This window comes from Tamandua tetradactyla, chromosome 15 (assembly GCF_023851605.1).
Source record: "Tamandua tetradactyla isolate mTamTet1 chromosome 15, mTamTet1.pri, whole genome shotgun sequence".
NCBI classification, from domain to species: Eukaryota; Metazoa; Chordata; class Mammalia; order Pilosa; family Myrmecophagidae; genus Tamandua; species Tamandua tetradactyla.
This window is the reverse complement of record NC_135341.1, coordinates 27143048-27158914: the sequence shown is the minus strand read 5'-3', so window position 1 is coordinate 27158914 and position 15867 is coordinate 27143048. Positions and strand designations below refer to the sequence as shown.

General features: G+C 36.7%; 1 protein-coding gene and 1 pseudogene across 23 annotated transcripts in view; one reads left to right on the top strand and one right to left on the bottom strand.

Moving 5' to 3' along the window:
- The window catches only part of SLMAP (sarcolemma associated protein), a 256378-nt gene that overhangs the window by 32836 nt on the left and 207675 nt on the right, over nucleotides 1-15867 (top strand). The gene's annotated exons all lie outside the window — the stretch shown is intronic.
- On the bottom strand, nucleotides 14154-14897 carry LOC143657722 (pyruvate dehydrogenase E1 component subunit alpha, somatic form, mitochondrial pseudogene; annotated as a pseudogene).

Sequence of the window (15867 nt, the reverse complement as noted above, 5' to 3'; positions counted from 1 at the left end):
ATAACCTCTCAACTCTGTTTGGAATCTCTCAGCCATTGACACTTTATCTCATTTCGCTTTTCCCCCTTTTGGGCGAGAAAATTTTCTCAATCCCTTGATGCTGAGTTCCAGCTCATTCTAGGATTTCTGTCCCACATTGCTAGGAAGATCCACACTCCTGGGAGTCATGTCCCATGTAGAGAAGGGCAGGGCAGTGAGTTTGCTTGTTATGCTGGCTGGAGAGAGAGACCACATCTGAGCAACAAAGTGGTTCTCTTGGGGGTGACTCTTAGACCCAATTTTAAGTAGTCGTAACCTATCCTTTGCGGGGTTAAGTTTCATATGAACAAACCCCAAGGTAGGGGACTCAGCCTATTGCTTTGGTTGTCCCCACTACTTGTGAGAATATCAAGAATTTTCCACTTGGGGAAGTTGAATTTTCCCCCTTTCTCATGATTCCCCCAAAGGGACTTTGCAAATGCTTTTTTTAAAACTAAATTTTATTAATTAAAAAAAATTACAAGAAAGAAACGCAACCATCCTGCATATATGCTTATTCCATTCTACATACATAATCAGTAATTCACAGTATCATCATGTAGTTGCATATTTATCATCATGAGCATTTCTTAGAACATTTGCATCAATTCAGAAAAAGAAATAAAAAGACAACAGAAAAATAAAACAAAAACAGGAACAGAAAAAAAAACATTTACATACCATACCCCTTACTCCTCCCTTTCATTGATCACTAGCATTTCAAACTGAATTTATTTTAACATTTGTTCCCCCTATTATTTATTTTTATTCCATATGTTCTACTCGTCTGTTGACAAGATAGATAAAAGGAGCATCAAACATAAGGTTTTCACACTCACACAGTCACACTGTGAAAGCTGTATCATCATACAATCATCATCAACAAACATGGCTACTAGAACACAGTTCCACATTCTCAGGCAGTTCCCTCCAGCCTCTCCATTACATCTTGGATAACAAGGTGATATCTACTTAATGTGTAAGAATGACCTCCAGGATAACCACTCGACTCTGTTTGGAATCTCACAGCCATTGACACTTTGTCTCATTTCACTCTTCCCCTTTTAGTCGAGAAGGTTTTCTCAATCCCTTGATGCTGGGTCTCAGCTAATTCTAGAGTTTTTCTCAATCCCTTGATGCTGAATCTTAGCTCATTCTAGGATTTCTGTCCCACATTGCCAGGAAGGTCCACACCCCTGGGAGTGATGTCCCACGTAGACAGGGGGAGAGTAGTGAGTTTGCTTGTTGTATTGGCTGGAGACAGAGGCCACATCTGCGCAACAAAAGAGGTTCTTTTGGGGGTGACTCTTAGGCCTACTTTTAAGTAGGCTTGACCTATCCTTTTTTGGGTTAAGTTTCATGTGAACAAACCCCAAGACTGGGGGCTCAGCCTATAGCTTTGGATGTCCACACTGCTTGTGAGAACATCAATAATTCAACTTGGGGAGGTTGAATTTTTTCCCATTCTCCAAAGGGGACCCTGCAAATACTTTTCAACTCACTGATCAAATGACTCTGGGATTCATCGGGGCATCACTCTGGACAAATCAATAAAATCTAATGTCCTACCCAAGGTTCCATGTACTTATGTTGTTCAACCAACTATCTACATAAGTTATATTAGAAAATGAACTAGTCAAAATATAAATTTTGTACCAAATAAACATTTTTTTCTTCAATCTCACACATAAGTTGAAATTTTAAAATGTCAATTACCATCTAATTTCAGCACCCTGCAGTAATGACATTCCTTTGTTCTTCCTCATGCAAAAACACCTTTAAACTTCTACATTTAGTCACTATCATTATACACTCTAGGCATTCCTAGATTATGCCATCTCAATCTTTATCGTCTTTCTTTGTGATTTCATTTATTCCCCCAGCCTTCCTCCCTCCATCATTCTCACATTCAGTTTCATTCAGTGTTTTAACATAATTGTATTACAGTTAGGTAGTGTTGTGCTGTCCATTTCTGAGTTTTTATATTCAGTCCTGTTGCACAATCTGTATCCCTTCAGCTCCAGTTGCCCAATATTTTACCAATATTTATTTCTATGTCCTGATGGTCTCTGTTACCAACGAAATATTCCAAGTTTATTCACTAATATCAGTTCATATCAGTGAGACTATACAGTATTTGTCCTTTTGTTTTTGGCTAATCACACTCAGCATAATGTCTTTAAGGTCCATCCATGTTGTTACATACTTCATAACTTTATTCTTCTTACAGCTGCATAATATTCCGTTGTATGTATATGCCACCGTTTGTTTGGCTACCCATCTGTTGATGGACAGTTTGGCTGTTTCCATTTCTTGGTAATTGTAAATAATACTGCTATAAACATTGGTGTGGAAATGTCCTTTTGTGTCCTTGCCCTCATGTCCTTTGAGTACAGACAGCATATAAATGGGTCCTGTTTTTTAATCCATTCTTCCAGTCTGTATCTTTTGATTGGGGAGTTTAATCCATTAACATTTAGTGTTATTATTGCATGGGTAGTACTTTCTTCTACCATTTTGCCTTTTGGATTTTATATGTCATATCTAATTTTCCTTCTTTTATATTTATTTTTTTTTTAAATTTTTTTATTTTTTTAACATGGGCAGGCACTGGGAATCGAACCCGGGTCCTCTGGCACTGCAGGCAAGCATTCCTGCCTGCTGAGCCACCATAGCCCACCCTAATTTTCCTTCTTTTTACCTTTACTCGTAGTCTTCCTTTCTACACTCTTCTCCACACCTCTCTCTTCTGCCTTTTCATATCTGTCTCTAGTGCTCCCTTTAGTATTTCTTGCAGAGCTGGTCTCTTGGTCACAAATTCTCTTAGTGATCTTTTGTCTGAAAATGTTTTAATTTCTCCTTCATTTTTAAAGGACAGTTTTGCTGGATATAGAATTCTTGGTTGGTAGCTTTTCTCTTTTAGTAACCTAAATATATCATCCCACTGTCTTCTCGCCTCCATGGCTTCTGCTGAGAGATCTACGCATAGTCTTATTGGGATTCCCTTGTACATGATGGATTGCTTTTCTCTTCCTGCTTTCAAGATTCTTTCTCTCTGACCTCTGACATTCTGATTATTAAATGTCTTGGAGTACATCTATTTGGATCTATTCTCTTTGGGGTATGCTGCATCTCTTGGATCTGTAGTTTTAAGTCTTTCATGAGAGTTGGGAAATTTTCAGTGATAATTTCCTCCATTAGTTTTTCTCCTGCTTTTCTCTTCTCTTCTCCTTCTGGGACACCCACAACACGTATATTCGTGTGCTTCATATTGTCTTTCAGTTCCCTGAGTCCTTGTTCATATTTTTTCATTTTTTCCCCTATATTTTCTTTTTCTTGCCGGATTTCAGATGTTCCATGCTCCAATTCAGAAATCCTATGTTCTGCCTCTCAAAATCTACCATTGTAGGTTTCCATTGTTTTTTTCATCTCTTCTACTGTGCCTTTCATTCCCATAAGTTCTGTGATTTGTTTTTTTCAGACTTTCGATTTCTTCTTTTTGTTCATTCCTTGCCTTCTTTATATCCTCCCTCAATTCATTGATTTGGTTTTTAATGAGGTTTTCCATGTCTGTTTGTACATTCTGAATTAATTGTTTCAGCTCCTGTATCTCATTTGAATTGTTGGTTTGTTCCTTTGACTGGGCCATATCTTCAATTTTCCTAGCGTTATTTGTTATTTTTTGCTGGTGTCTAGGCATTTAATCACCTTAATTAGTTTATTCTGGAGATTGCTTGCACTTCTTTTACCTAGGGTTTTCTTGCTGGATGTATTTGTTGTCTATCTGTTCTTTGACATTCATTTCAGCTTTATCTGGACCTCTAGCTTAAATTTTGTTTAACAGAAGAGAATTTTTCAGTTCTTGTTTTCTTGTTTCCTGCCCTGCTTGTATGGTGCTTTTTTCCTCCCACACTTAGGAGGGTCTACTTAGGTATTATAGACCACAGCCGGATTTTCCCAGACCAAACTGCCATCCTGTCAGGAGGAAAGAGTCACCCGTGTCGATTTTCCCCAAGAGTGAGACCGAGCAGGTTGAAAGACTTTCCTGTGAAGTCTCTGGACTCTGTCTTTCTTATCCTGCCCAGTATGTGGTGCTTGTCTGCCTGCAGGTCCCACCTGCATAAGATGATGTGGCACCTTTAACTTTGGCAGACTCTGCCTGCTGGGGGCATGGTGTAGACAGAGCAGAGGTTGTAGGCTGGTTTTAATGGCTTCAAATTATCAAGCCCTGGTGTCTGAATTACTTGATGGAAGGATCCCACCTGAATTGGGCTTCACCCTCCCCTGCCAAAGGCACAGGCTCCAGACAAGCCCTCAAAGGAGTTTGTTTCTGCCTATGCCTGGTGCAGTTGCAGCCTGAGAAGTCCTGCCACTGTATCCAAAGGCAGTCAAGACTTTGTAGAGACACAGCCACAAAAACCTCTGTTTCTTTTTTCTTTTTTCTTTTTCCATCAGCCCTGCCCCCTTGGTACTAGGGCAAAAATCAGCAACCTCTGCTTTGACCAGATTAACCTGAGCTGGGGGCCTATGTTTAGTTGTCAGAACTTGTTAAGTAATTCCACAATTGGTGTTTTGTTGGGCTCATCTCCTGCTGCTGATAAAATCTATTTCCTTTCCCCTTTGGGACGCAGCCTGTGGGGGAGGGGCACCGGCTGCCACGGCTTGGGGAACTCAGGGTTCTGGGAGGGCTCGCAGCTGGTCCAGCTGGTCCAGATTGGGGTATGCTGTGTGTCCGGTCACTGATGTGGCCCCAGGAGCTGTAATGTACTGTGTCTGGTTATTTAGTTGTTGTTCTGGAGGATGAACTAAAATGCACACATTGTTAAGCCACCGTCTTGGCCCAGAAGCCTGCAAATACTTTTTTGGTCACTGTTCAAATCACTCTGGGATTTATCATACCATCACTCTGGACAAACCTGCAAAATCTCATGCCCTACTCAAGGTTCTATGTACTATGGTACTCAATTAAGCTGTCCACATAAGTTATATTAGAAACTACACTAGTCAAAATATAAATTTTGTACCAAATAAACATTTTTTTGCTTTAGTTAAAATTTAGTTATAATTTTTAAATATTGGAATCTCTCAGCCTTTGACATCTCATTTCACTCTTCCCCGTTTTGGTCAAGAAGGTTTTCTCAATCCCTTGATGCTGGGTCTCAGCTCATTTTAGAGTTTTTCTCAATCCCTTGATGCTGAGTCTCACTTCATTCTAGGATTTCTGTCCCACGTTGCCAGGAAGGTCCACACCCCTGGGAGTCGTGTCACACATAGACAGGGGGAAGGTGATGAGTTTGCTTGTTGTATTGGCTGGAGAGAGAGACCACTTCTGAACAACAAAAGAGGGTCTCTTGGGGGTGACTCTTAGGCCTAATTTTAAGTAGACTTGATCTGTCCTTTGTGGGGTTAAGTTTTTTATGAACAACCTCCAAGACTGGGGGCTCAGTCTATAGCTTTAGTTGTCTGCACTGCTTGTGAGAATATCAATAATTCAACTTGGGGAGGTTGAATTTTCCCCTGTTCTCACCATTTCCTGAAAGGGACTTTGCAAATACTTTTAAACTCACTGAGCAAATCACTTTGGGATTCATTGGGACATCACTCTGGACAAACCAACAAAATCTCATGTCCTAACCAAGGGTTCATGTACTTATGTTGTTCAACCAACTCTCTACATAAGTTATATTAGGCAATGCACTAGTTGCAATATAAATTTTGTACCAAATAAACATTTTTTGCTTTAGCCTCACAGATAAGTTGAATTTTTAAAATATTAATTACCATCTATTTTCAGCACCCTGCAGTAATGACATTCCTTTGTTCTTCTTCATGCAAAAACCTTTTTTAAATTTGTACATTTAGTCACTATCATTATACACTGTAGGCATTCCTAGATTATACCATCTCAATCTTTATCGTCTATCTTTCTTTGTGATTTAATTTATGCCCCCAGCCCTCCTCCCTCTATCTTTCTCACATTCAGTGTTTTAATATAATTGTATTACAGTTAGGTAGAATTGTGCTGTCCATTTCTGAGTTTTTATATTAAGGCCTGTTGCATAATCTGTATCCCTTCAGCTCCAATTACCCAATATCTTACCCTATTTCTATTTCCAGATGGTCTCTGTTACCAATGAAATATTCCAGGTTTATTCACTAATGTCAGTTCATATCAGTGAGACCATACAGTATTTGTCCTTTTGTTTTTGGCTAATCTCACTCAGCATAATGTCCTTAAGGTCCATCCATGTTGTTACATATTTCATAACTTTATTCTGTCTTACAGCTACATAATATTCCATCGTATGTCTGTGCCACCATTTGTTTGGCCACCCGTCTGTTGATGGACATTTTGGCCATTTCCATCTCTTGGTAGTTGTAAATAATGCTGCTATAAACATTGGTGTGGAAATGTCCTTTTGTGTCCTTGCCCTCATGTGCTTTGAGTAGAGACAGCATATAGATGGGTCTTGTTTTTTAATCCATTCTTCCAGTCTGTGTGTTTTGATTGGGGAGTTTAATCCATTAACATTTAGTGTTATTACTGCACGGGTAGTACTTTCTTCTACTATTTTGCCTTTTGGATTTTATATGTCATATCTAATTTTTCTTCTTTTTACCTTTACTTATGGTCTTTCTACACGCTTCTCCACACCTCTCTCTTCTGTCTTTTCATATCTGTCTCTAGTGCTCCTTTTAGTATTTCTTGTAGAGCTCATCTCTTGGTCACAAATTCTCTCAGTGATTTTTTTTTGTCTGAAAATGTTTTAATTTCTCCTTCATTTTTGAAGGACAATTTTGCTGGATATAGAATTCTTGGTTGGCAGTTTTTCTCTTTTAATAATTTAAATATATCATGCAAACTGTCTTCTTGCTGCCATGGTTTCTGCTGAGAAATCTACGCATAGTTTTATTTGGCTTCCCTCAGATGTGATGGATTGCTTTTCCCTTACTGCTTTCAAGATTCTCTCTTTCTCTTTGACTTCTGACATTCTGATTAGTAAATGTCTTGGAGTACGTCTATTTGGATCTATTCTCTTTGGGATACGCTGCACTTCTTGGATCTGTATTTTTAAGTCTTTCATAAGAGTTGGGAAATTTTCAGTGATAATTTCCTCCATTAGTTTTTCTCCTCTTTTTCCCTTCTCTTCTCCTTCTGGGACACCCACAACACGTATATTCGTACGCTTCATATTGTCATTCAATTCCCTGAATCCCTGCTCTTATTTTTCCATTTTTTCTCTATATTTTCTTTTTCTTGTCAGATTTCAGATGTTCTGTCCTCCAGTTCACTAATCCTATGTTCTGCCTCTCGAAATCTGCCATAGTAGGTTTCCGTTTTTTTTTTTTTCATTTCTTCTACCGTGCCTTTCATTCCCATAAGTTCTGTGATTTGTGTTTTCAGACAGCTCATTCCAGAATTTCTGTCCCACTTTGAGTGGCCAACTTTATTGAGATTTCGCTTCATTCCAATGTCTCTAAAACAGATGAGGAAGCTGTCAGTTTACTAATATGAAAGTTTATTGGTATATATCTTGGTAACAAAACAAAACCAGGAAGTTGCAACACAGTGTATAATTATTTTATGTGTGTGTGCAAAAGAGGCAAAAAATAACAATCTGTTTTTGCACTTGTTTGCTTATATGTAAAGAAACTCTGAAAGAATATATAAAGAATTATTAGTAGTGATCACCTGTGTATGAGAATAAGGATGGAAATTGGTTTGATGTGAGATAGAGATGACAATGAGACTCTTTGCTGTATATACCTTTATAGTACTTTCTGCATTCAATATTACAAATATATCGCCTATTTCAAATTAATGTTTTTAAAAAGAAAATAAGTTTATATTCATCATTTGTAGGGAAATGGAGAGGTGCAGCTCCTTGGACGACAGTGTACTATTGGAGGCTAGGGGTTGGGTTGCCATATCATCCTGAAACCCTTTTGGTCCGCATATACCTGGAGGAACTGAGTGTGGGGACATGAGTGGACATTTGCGCACTGTTGTTTATGGTGGAAGTGTTCCTCATTCAGATGGATGGAAGTGGCCTAAGGGTACAATGACTGAGGAATGGAAGGGGGCACTATGGTGTGTACATACAGTGTACATACCAGTGGTTGCAAGAAGGAATGAAGTTGTGAGGCATACAGGTAGGTGTCTGATCCTTAAGGACTGTATATTGAATCAAATGTCAGGAACAAAAAAGGCAAATATTATGATGCCTCAATCATATGGACTAACTATAATAAAAAAACTCTGTGAACTAAAGTCGAGAATATGGATTATCAGGTGGGAGCCTATTATAATGCATCCTAGATTGTAAGCTCTTACAACATTCACATATATTCAAGAGGTGTAACTGTCATTTCTAAATTCTGAGATACTGAGCTATTTGTTTATGACCTGGTCACTTTGAGTATTTATGTGACACCTGAGACTAGAGTTAGAGCTCTAAAGGTATGAAAGTCCGCAGTACCCCAAAGAAGGACTGTTTAAAAAGTTGAAAAACTGATCAGGCTTCAACTAGAGATGTGAATAAAGCTGATTTGGATAGGATTATGGTATATCAGAATACAGGATAAAAGATGATATTGTCCACATTTTAAAACTTCAACTTCTGTGTGAGACTAAAGCGAGAGATGTTTATTTGCTTCAGTATTTATGTTTTGGGTACTGCATTTTCCCATTTGACTTGTATTATTTACTTGAACACCATAGTTTCATGGAAGTTTGAATAGGGTATGAGATTGTGTTGGTTTGTCCAGCTCAGTGTGATGCCCAGATATATGTGAGAACAATTTGAGCAGTGAATAAAGGAGTGTTTGCAAAGTACCCTTGGGAGACTAGGCAGCAAGAAGGAAGTATTCACCTTCCCCATTTGGAGAATTTTTTATATTCTCACAAGCCATAGGGACAACTAAATCAGTAGGTCAAGCCCTCGATCTTGGGGTTTTCCCCTATGAAACTTATTCCTGCAAAGGAGAAGCTAAGCCTACTTAAAATTAGATCTAAGTCACCCTGAGGGAACCTCTTTTGTTGCTCTCCCCCTAAGCTAATTCAGCAGATGAACTCACTGCCCTACCTCCTACATGGGACATGTCTCCCTGGGGTGTAAATCTCCCTGGCAATGTGGGACAGAAATCCCAGGATGAGCTGAGACCTGGCATTAAGGGACTGAGAAAGCCTTCTTGACAAATGGGGGAAGAGAGAAATGAGACAAAATAAGATTTCACTGGCAGAGAGATTTCAAACAGAGTCAAGAGGTTATCCTGGAGGTTGTTCTTATGCATTATATAGGTATTTCTTTTTAGTTTATGGTGTACTGGAGTGGCTAGAGGGAAGTACCTGGAACTGTAGAGCTGTGTTCCAATAGCCTAGATTCTTGAAGACAGTTGTATAAAGATATAATGTTTACATTGTGTCTGTGTGATTGTGAAAACTTGCGTCTGATACTCCTCTTACATAGGGTATGACAGATGAGTAAAAAGATAAAGGATAAAAAACTAAATAATGTGGGACAGAGGGTAAAATAAATTGGGTAGATGGAAATACTAGTGGTCAATGAGAGGGAAGGGTAAAGGGTATGGTATGTATGAGTTTTTCTTTTTACTTCTTTTTCTGGAGTGATGCAGATGTTTGAATTAATGATCATGGTGATGAATAGGCAACTAAGTGGTAATATTGTGAGCTCTTGATTATACACAATATATGGAATGTCTGGGTGTGAAGAGTTCTCAATAAAAATATTAAAAAAAAAAGAAAGTAGGTTTAGCCTATCTCTTTAGATGGATTCAGCTTTTTGTTACATGTAGTGTATTTCCATTTTAAGTATTAGAATCACATGGTTAGATGTTTGTTTTTAGGACAGCAGTATTGGTGGTAATGTGTAAGACATTAGAATTGTGCCTAGATGCAAGGAGACCTAGAAAGTGGTGTACTAGAAAGGACAATTGGACATAAATTTCTGGAGTGCAACCGAATCATCTGGTTGGAGGCAAATGGGAGTTATCCACCAGCGTAGTGAAGGCTGCATGAAATACATTCCCAGGGAGGTTTGTACATCTCCAGAAAAGAGGATGTGTAAGAACCCTGGGGATTTGGACAGCTAGCAGGAAAAAGAAAAACTGACTTGGAAGAACAGCCAAGAAAGTTGGAGGACCAGAAAAGACTGAATTTATGAATTACAGGGGAGTGTGAGAGGTTTTAAGAAGGAAGTTATTTGTAACTTGTATAATACCTTATAAGGGCTGAAAGTACTTGGCTTTGGCATCAGTGGCTCAATGTCTATTTAATAGAGTGGTGAGTACAGATATTCACTAGCACTGGGTTAAGAAGGCAGTAAATTACTGAATAACAGGTCTGAAGTGCATGACTGTGAATGGAAGCAGAGAGTAATTAGGGCAGGTCCATATGAAGGATATGTAAGTGTTTGTACACTTCTATGATAAATTATTTCCCCCCAGTTTCAATGGTTGATACTCCTAAAGAGCCTGTGGTGGTTTTCTACGGGAGTATGGGGAAAATGTGGCATGAGAAAAGCCATACATGCCAGGCACTCCATGTTCAGATTAATTTATCAAGGGACTGTTATCTTGAAGTTGAAATCTTACTGAGTTAAATATAATTTGTGCAAATGGGACATGAATCAGTGATGGCAAAAATATACAGAAAATTTAAAACTTTGTAATTCAGTACAAATTAGAAATTCAGTAATTATAGATGAAATTTTAGCTAAGAACTTTGCATTCTGTTGGTAGAAAAATTTAATTCTGTACAGTTTTTGTGTGTATGTATGTATGTGTGTATATAAATGTGTATATGGATTTACTAGGTCCAAAGTATGAGAGGCCCCCAGAGAACTGCCCAATTTATAATCTGGGAATGCTGATAGTTATTTTACATTTAGCCAAAATGAAAATTTTTATCATAGTTCTTATAACATTCAGCAAAAGGGTTAAATGTCTTAGTAATCATCCTTATAAAACCTAATTTTTCAAGAGGGTTATAGGAAGATATAAATCAAGGTTAAAAAGAAAAAAAGTGAAACACCATGGAAAGGTCTTCATCTTTTTGCAATGAGAAAAATATTTTATGTTTCATCAAATCCTATTACTTTATTTTAGGAGGCTGCTTGGGTCACTGATTTTCTATTTATGTAATTTTGTGATAGTTTTCCAGCTTTGCATTCTTGTTTTTTAATTTTTTTTTGGTAGATGCAGAATGTGTGATTTTTTATTAAACTGTGTTGTCAACATTAAGTAAAAATGAAGGTATTAAGAAATTACTAAACATGTAAAGTGACTAATTACCTGAATTTATACCATAGAAAATGAGGTCGTGTGTTTGGAAGTGTTTTATAAACTAGGTGTTGTATAAATTAAGTGAATTTTAAGTATAGAAGAAGTATTCAAATTTCAATCTAAATTTTATAGAAAAACCAGAAGTTGCTTCAGAGCAGAGGGGTCAAATGAAGATGCTTTCAATTTCAGAGAATTCTATCCATGAATATAAAGATAATAACTGTGTACTGAAATATATATTTCAAATTAATTTTTTTTGAGTTCTGGAGTGAAAAGATTTTGAAAAGGGAATGGGGAAAGAAAGAGGTTAGAGGAGTGGTTGTTTGTGAAATTTAGCCCAGTATAAGTATATAGCAACAGTCTTATTTTAAAAAATATATCATTTTATATAGCATATGTTGTAGTTCTAAACCTTAGTACTCTTTTACTTGCAAAATGTTTTCTACTGTAAAGCATGTATGTCAAAACACAGAATCTGCATTGTCACTTCCTTATTGTAAATCCGGCTCTGCTACTAAGATAACATGCCTGAAACAGAGTGTAAATTTCTCAGGGTCTTGAACACTATTTCGTTTGAGAAAGAAAAAAAAATTAAGGTATGAATAATTTTCCAGCATACGATATTCTTTTAAAGTACATTTCAATGTAATTTTAAAAAAAATTATCAAGTGAACTCTTTATTCTCCTCTATCAACAGAAAACTCTAAATTGCTTAACTTTTTTGGCACATCATCTAAGTTATGTCAGAGTAAGTACTCAAAAGTTGTAACTTTAGTAAATGGTAGAGATCTCTGATACCTGAACCAGTTTATATCCTTGCTATAAACTATAGAGCTTGAAACTGATTTTTTTAAAATCATACCTATTTGTTAATGGAAAGCAAAGCAAAATTTCATTTCAAATTTTGTGAGATATTTTAGATTCAAATAAAGTCCTTAAAAGTGGTAGATCTAAAACAGTATTCAGATGTGGGAAGTTTAATGGGGAATTTTAGTGGCATGCCTTTTTGCTGTGTTCAGAGGGAATTGTTGGGCTTTTACAGTACTAATTATATGTTCTTTGTCTAGAAGTTATCTTGTTTAAAGAGAAAAATTAGGAGAAATGAACTGTGACATTTGTCATTTTAAGAATAGGATACATTGATTTAAAGCAGAACATTTTGTAATTGAATTGATTAAGAATGTAATGGAACTGTTACTGATAGTTTTATATGAAACACCTTTTATGTTGATGTCCTTGATTATATTATTTATATGGCAGGTGTAGAAATTTTTTTATCCTTATGCTAATACTTAAAAATAAGATCAGTGTCTTTTTCTTCTCCATGTAAATTTCTAATTAGCTGGATTAATCATTGTTAGAAACTGCAGTAAATGTCTGTTACTGTATGTTAAACTTTTTCTTGCCCATTTCATTAGACTGAATTCCTTTAAGCAGGAGATGTTGCCTTATTTGCTGCTGTAGTCATTGTTCTAAGTTAATAATGAGTAGGTTTTTGCAGTTAAATTTTGAATTTTCTCTTTGGATCTATTAGATATTGGTTTTGCCTGTTATGTTTTATGTAAGCCATATTTTCTGTAGTGCTTTTCACTACACCACTGGACTTTTGGAACCCATTAAATATTTTTTTCAAATTTTATCTAACTTTATAGCATAACATAAACACTCACAAAGTTTGTTTGTTTTATGGGTTTTATTGCTCCTTAACAAAATTGAAAATACAAGTAGTTTCTTAAAGTTGACCATAAGTGTTTCATTGAAGACATCATAATACATTTACAAGCAGGTTTTCTTCATGATCAATTTAAACTTAATCCACTGATTTGCACCACAGATTTCAAAAGGTGGATCACTGTAGTCGATGTGCTAGCCTAATTCTTCCAAAGGTGGTTCACAGTCACCTGTAGCAAAGTGGGCTGCATCCTCAATTCCTTTCCTCACGTCAACATCAGTTTTCTTTACTCCTTCAATGCTGGCAAGATTGCTGTTTACTATTTTATCTTTGAAAAACATAATAGGGTCATTCTTATTTCTCCTTTTAAAATTTCTTCTCATGTTTGATAACCGTTTCTGGGATACTGTGTCCATGATGACAGTAAGTCTGGAGCTCTATCAGTATGGACCCCTTTCCACATCTGCGATAGGAAGCTGCAAGCTTTATTGCATCCTGGTCACATAAAGCATCCATTCTATCTACTCTTAACCTAGGAATGAAATTACCTCTCTCTCTCTCTCTTTTTTCCCCCTTATTTGAATTCCTTTATTATGTCTTTAATCAGTTCTAGAATTATTTTCCCTTATTTCATGAATATCCATTTTCCAGGTGCTTTGAGCATAGGAGATGTTCAATAAAATATTTGTTGAAAACTCATTCAATATTCAAAATAATTGCTATCAATTATGGGGTATCGAGCTTATGCTGAGTATTGTACTTGGTCCTTTATATAGATTGTTTCATTTAATTGTCATAATAATCATATGAGGTGGAAATTACTATTACCCTCATTTTATTAATGAGAGAACTGAAGTAAGTAAATTCACTAATTGCTAATAAGTGGTAGATCTGATGTTTGAATCGATGCATGAGTATTCTTAACTACAGTGCTTCAAATGTCCAAATAAATGAGTAAATGAAGTACGCTATCAGCAAACAAAAGAGTGTTTTATATACCTACTTGCCAGAGCTTGGTACTTACCCCTTTTCTGGTTTTATTAGAACAAAAAGTCCCTTCATTTCTTCCAACACCAGTCCAAAGGAAGACTTTGAGGGAGGCTCCTGAAGTAGAAAATGTTGGCCGGAGCCATTTAGCATCATTTAGATTCCAAGTTACTTAACTTTTAGTTATTCTGTCTGGAGCACTTTTATAATCAGTGCTGGCTGCTGCTTTCTCAACAGATGTTCCCATTCCATGGCAAGTATTCACACAGGTAAAAATGCAAGGTATTTTCCATAAAGTTGCCACATTCAAAATTTAAAGTATTTGACCGTCATTACTAGTGTCACCATGATGATATAAAGTCAAATAGATCTCATCTTTTCTCTTATACTTGCAGGCCAGAGCAATACCAGCTCCCAGGAGTACCTGACTCCAATGCCATTACTTTCATAGAAGTTCTTGGCATACAAATGTATTGACCCTGCTTTTCCTTAAGCATAACCCCTTCTTCCTGCAAGCTCTCCAAGAATTTCTAAGACAAAAAGTTCACAAGTAAAACTAAAGCCATGAGCTCAAGAGGCTGTGATGAGATGATCCATGGGATTTATACTGGCCTCACATCTTGCACAAGTTTCCCGACCATCACATAAGTGACAGAAACCACAAATAATTTTCTATTTATTCAGTTAATATGCCATTAATCCCATCCTACAAATAGTCGGCATCATTCTGTATAGGATGTGAGCCCATCCTCCCTGCTGAGCACTGTTGTGACAGGAGGGCCCTCTTCTAACCTATGAAGATCACATTTCTTAATTTCAAATGTTACATCATTTACATAGTTACAGGATGGTACCAGCATTCTGCTAGTGGCTCCTGGGTAATTCCCAACAATTTGCAATAGACAGCAGAGAGCATCTTCTCTGTGGACTGTAGCTTGTGGCAGCCATAGTGACTCCTGACTGCCCAAATGGCTCAGCCCCAGTGGTATGAGTCTCCTTTAGGCACCCTAAGTGAACTTGCCATGGTGACCATGATGGAGATGATATTGGGTGTTAGTGTTGGGTTATGGACTCACGAACTTTTTTTTTTTTTTTTAGTTTTTATTTGTGGTAATATATATGCAATGTGAAATTTCCCATTTTAATCACTTTCAAGTATACATTTCAGTGCCACAAACATTTTTTAAGATTGCATAATTATTCCTGGCTGGGCTGTGATTTTATTAACCTTTCCTTTTGTTGTGGAATATTTACATTGCTTCCATTTTTAAACTATTATAAATCATGTGAATATCTATATATAAAAATTTATTCATATTTCTGACTACTTCTTTAAGCTGTATTCTCAGAAGTGGATCCAGTGGCACATTTTTAAAGTTCCTGTGGTACACACTGCCAAACTACTTTCCAGACAGGTTGTGCCAATTTATACTTCCATCACCATCTTGTGTCATCTTCTCTTATGGTACCCTTGCAAGTACTGAATAATAAATACTGTTTCCTTCTTTTGTCAATAACAAATTGAATCCCTTAATTTTTTTATATTTCGAGATTATTTAATGTGAATGTATGTATATTTATATATGGTTCTTTTATCCTTTATTCATTGTTTTTTTAAATTTATTGAGGCATAATTTACATTCCATAAAATTCACCCATTGTAAGGGTAAGTCAAGTTTACTTGCAGACAATGATTTTTAGTAAATTTCTACAGTTTGCAACCATCACCACAATCCAACTGTAAAATGCTTCTATCGCCTGCAAAAGTTTCCTCCAGTCAATCCTTGCTCTCACCCCAACCTTGGGTAACTACTGATCTGCCTTCTGTCTCTGTAGACTTACATTTTTTATAAATTTCAAATAAATGAAATCATATAACAGGTAGA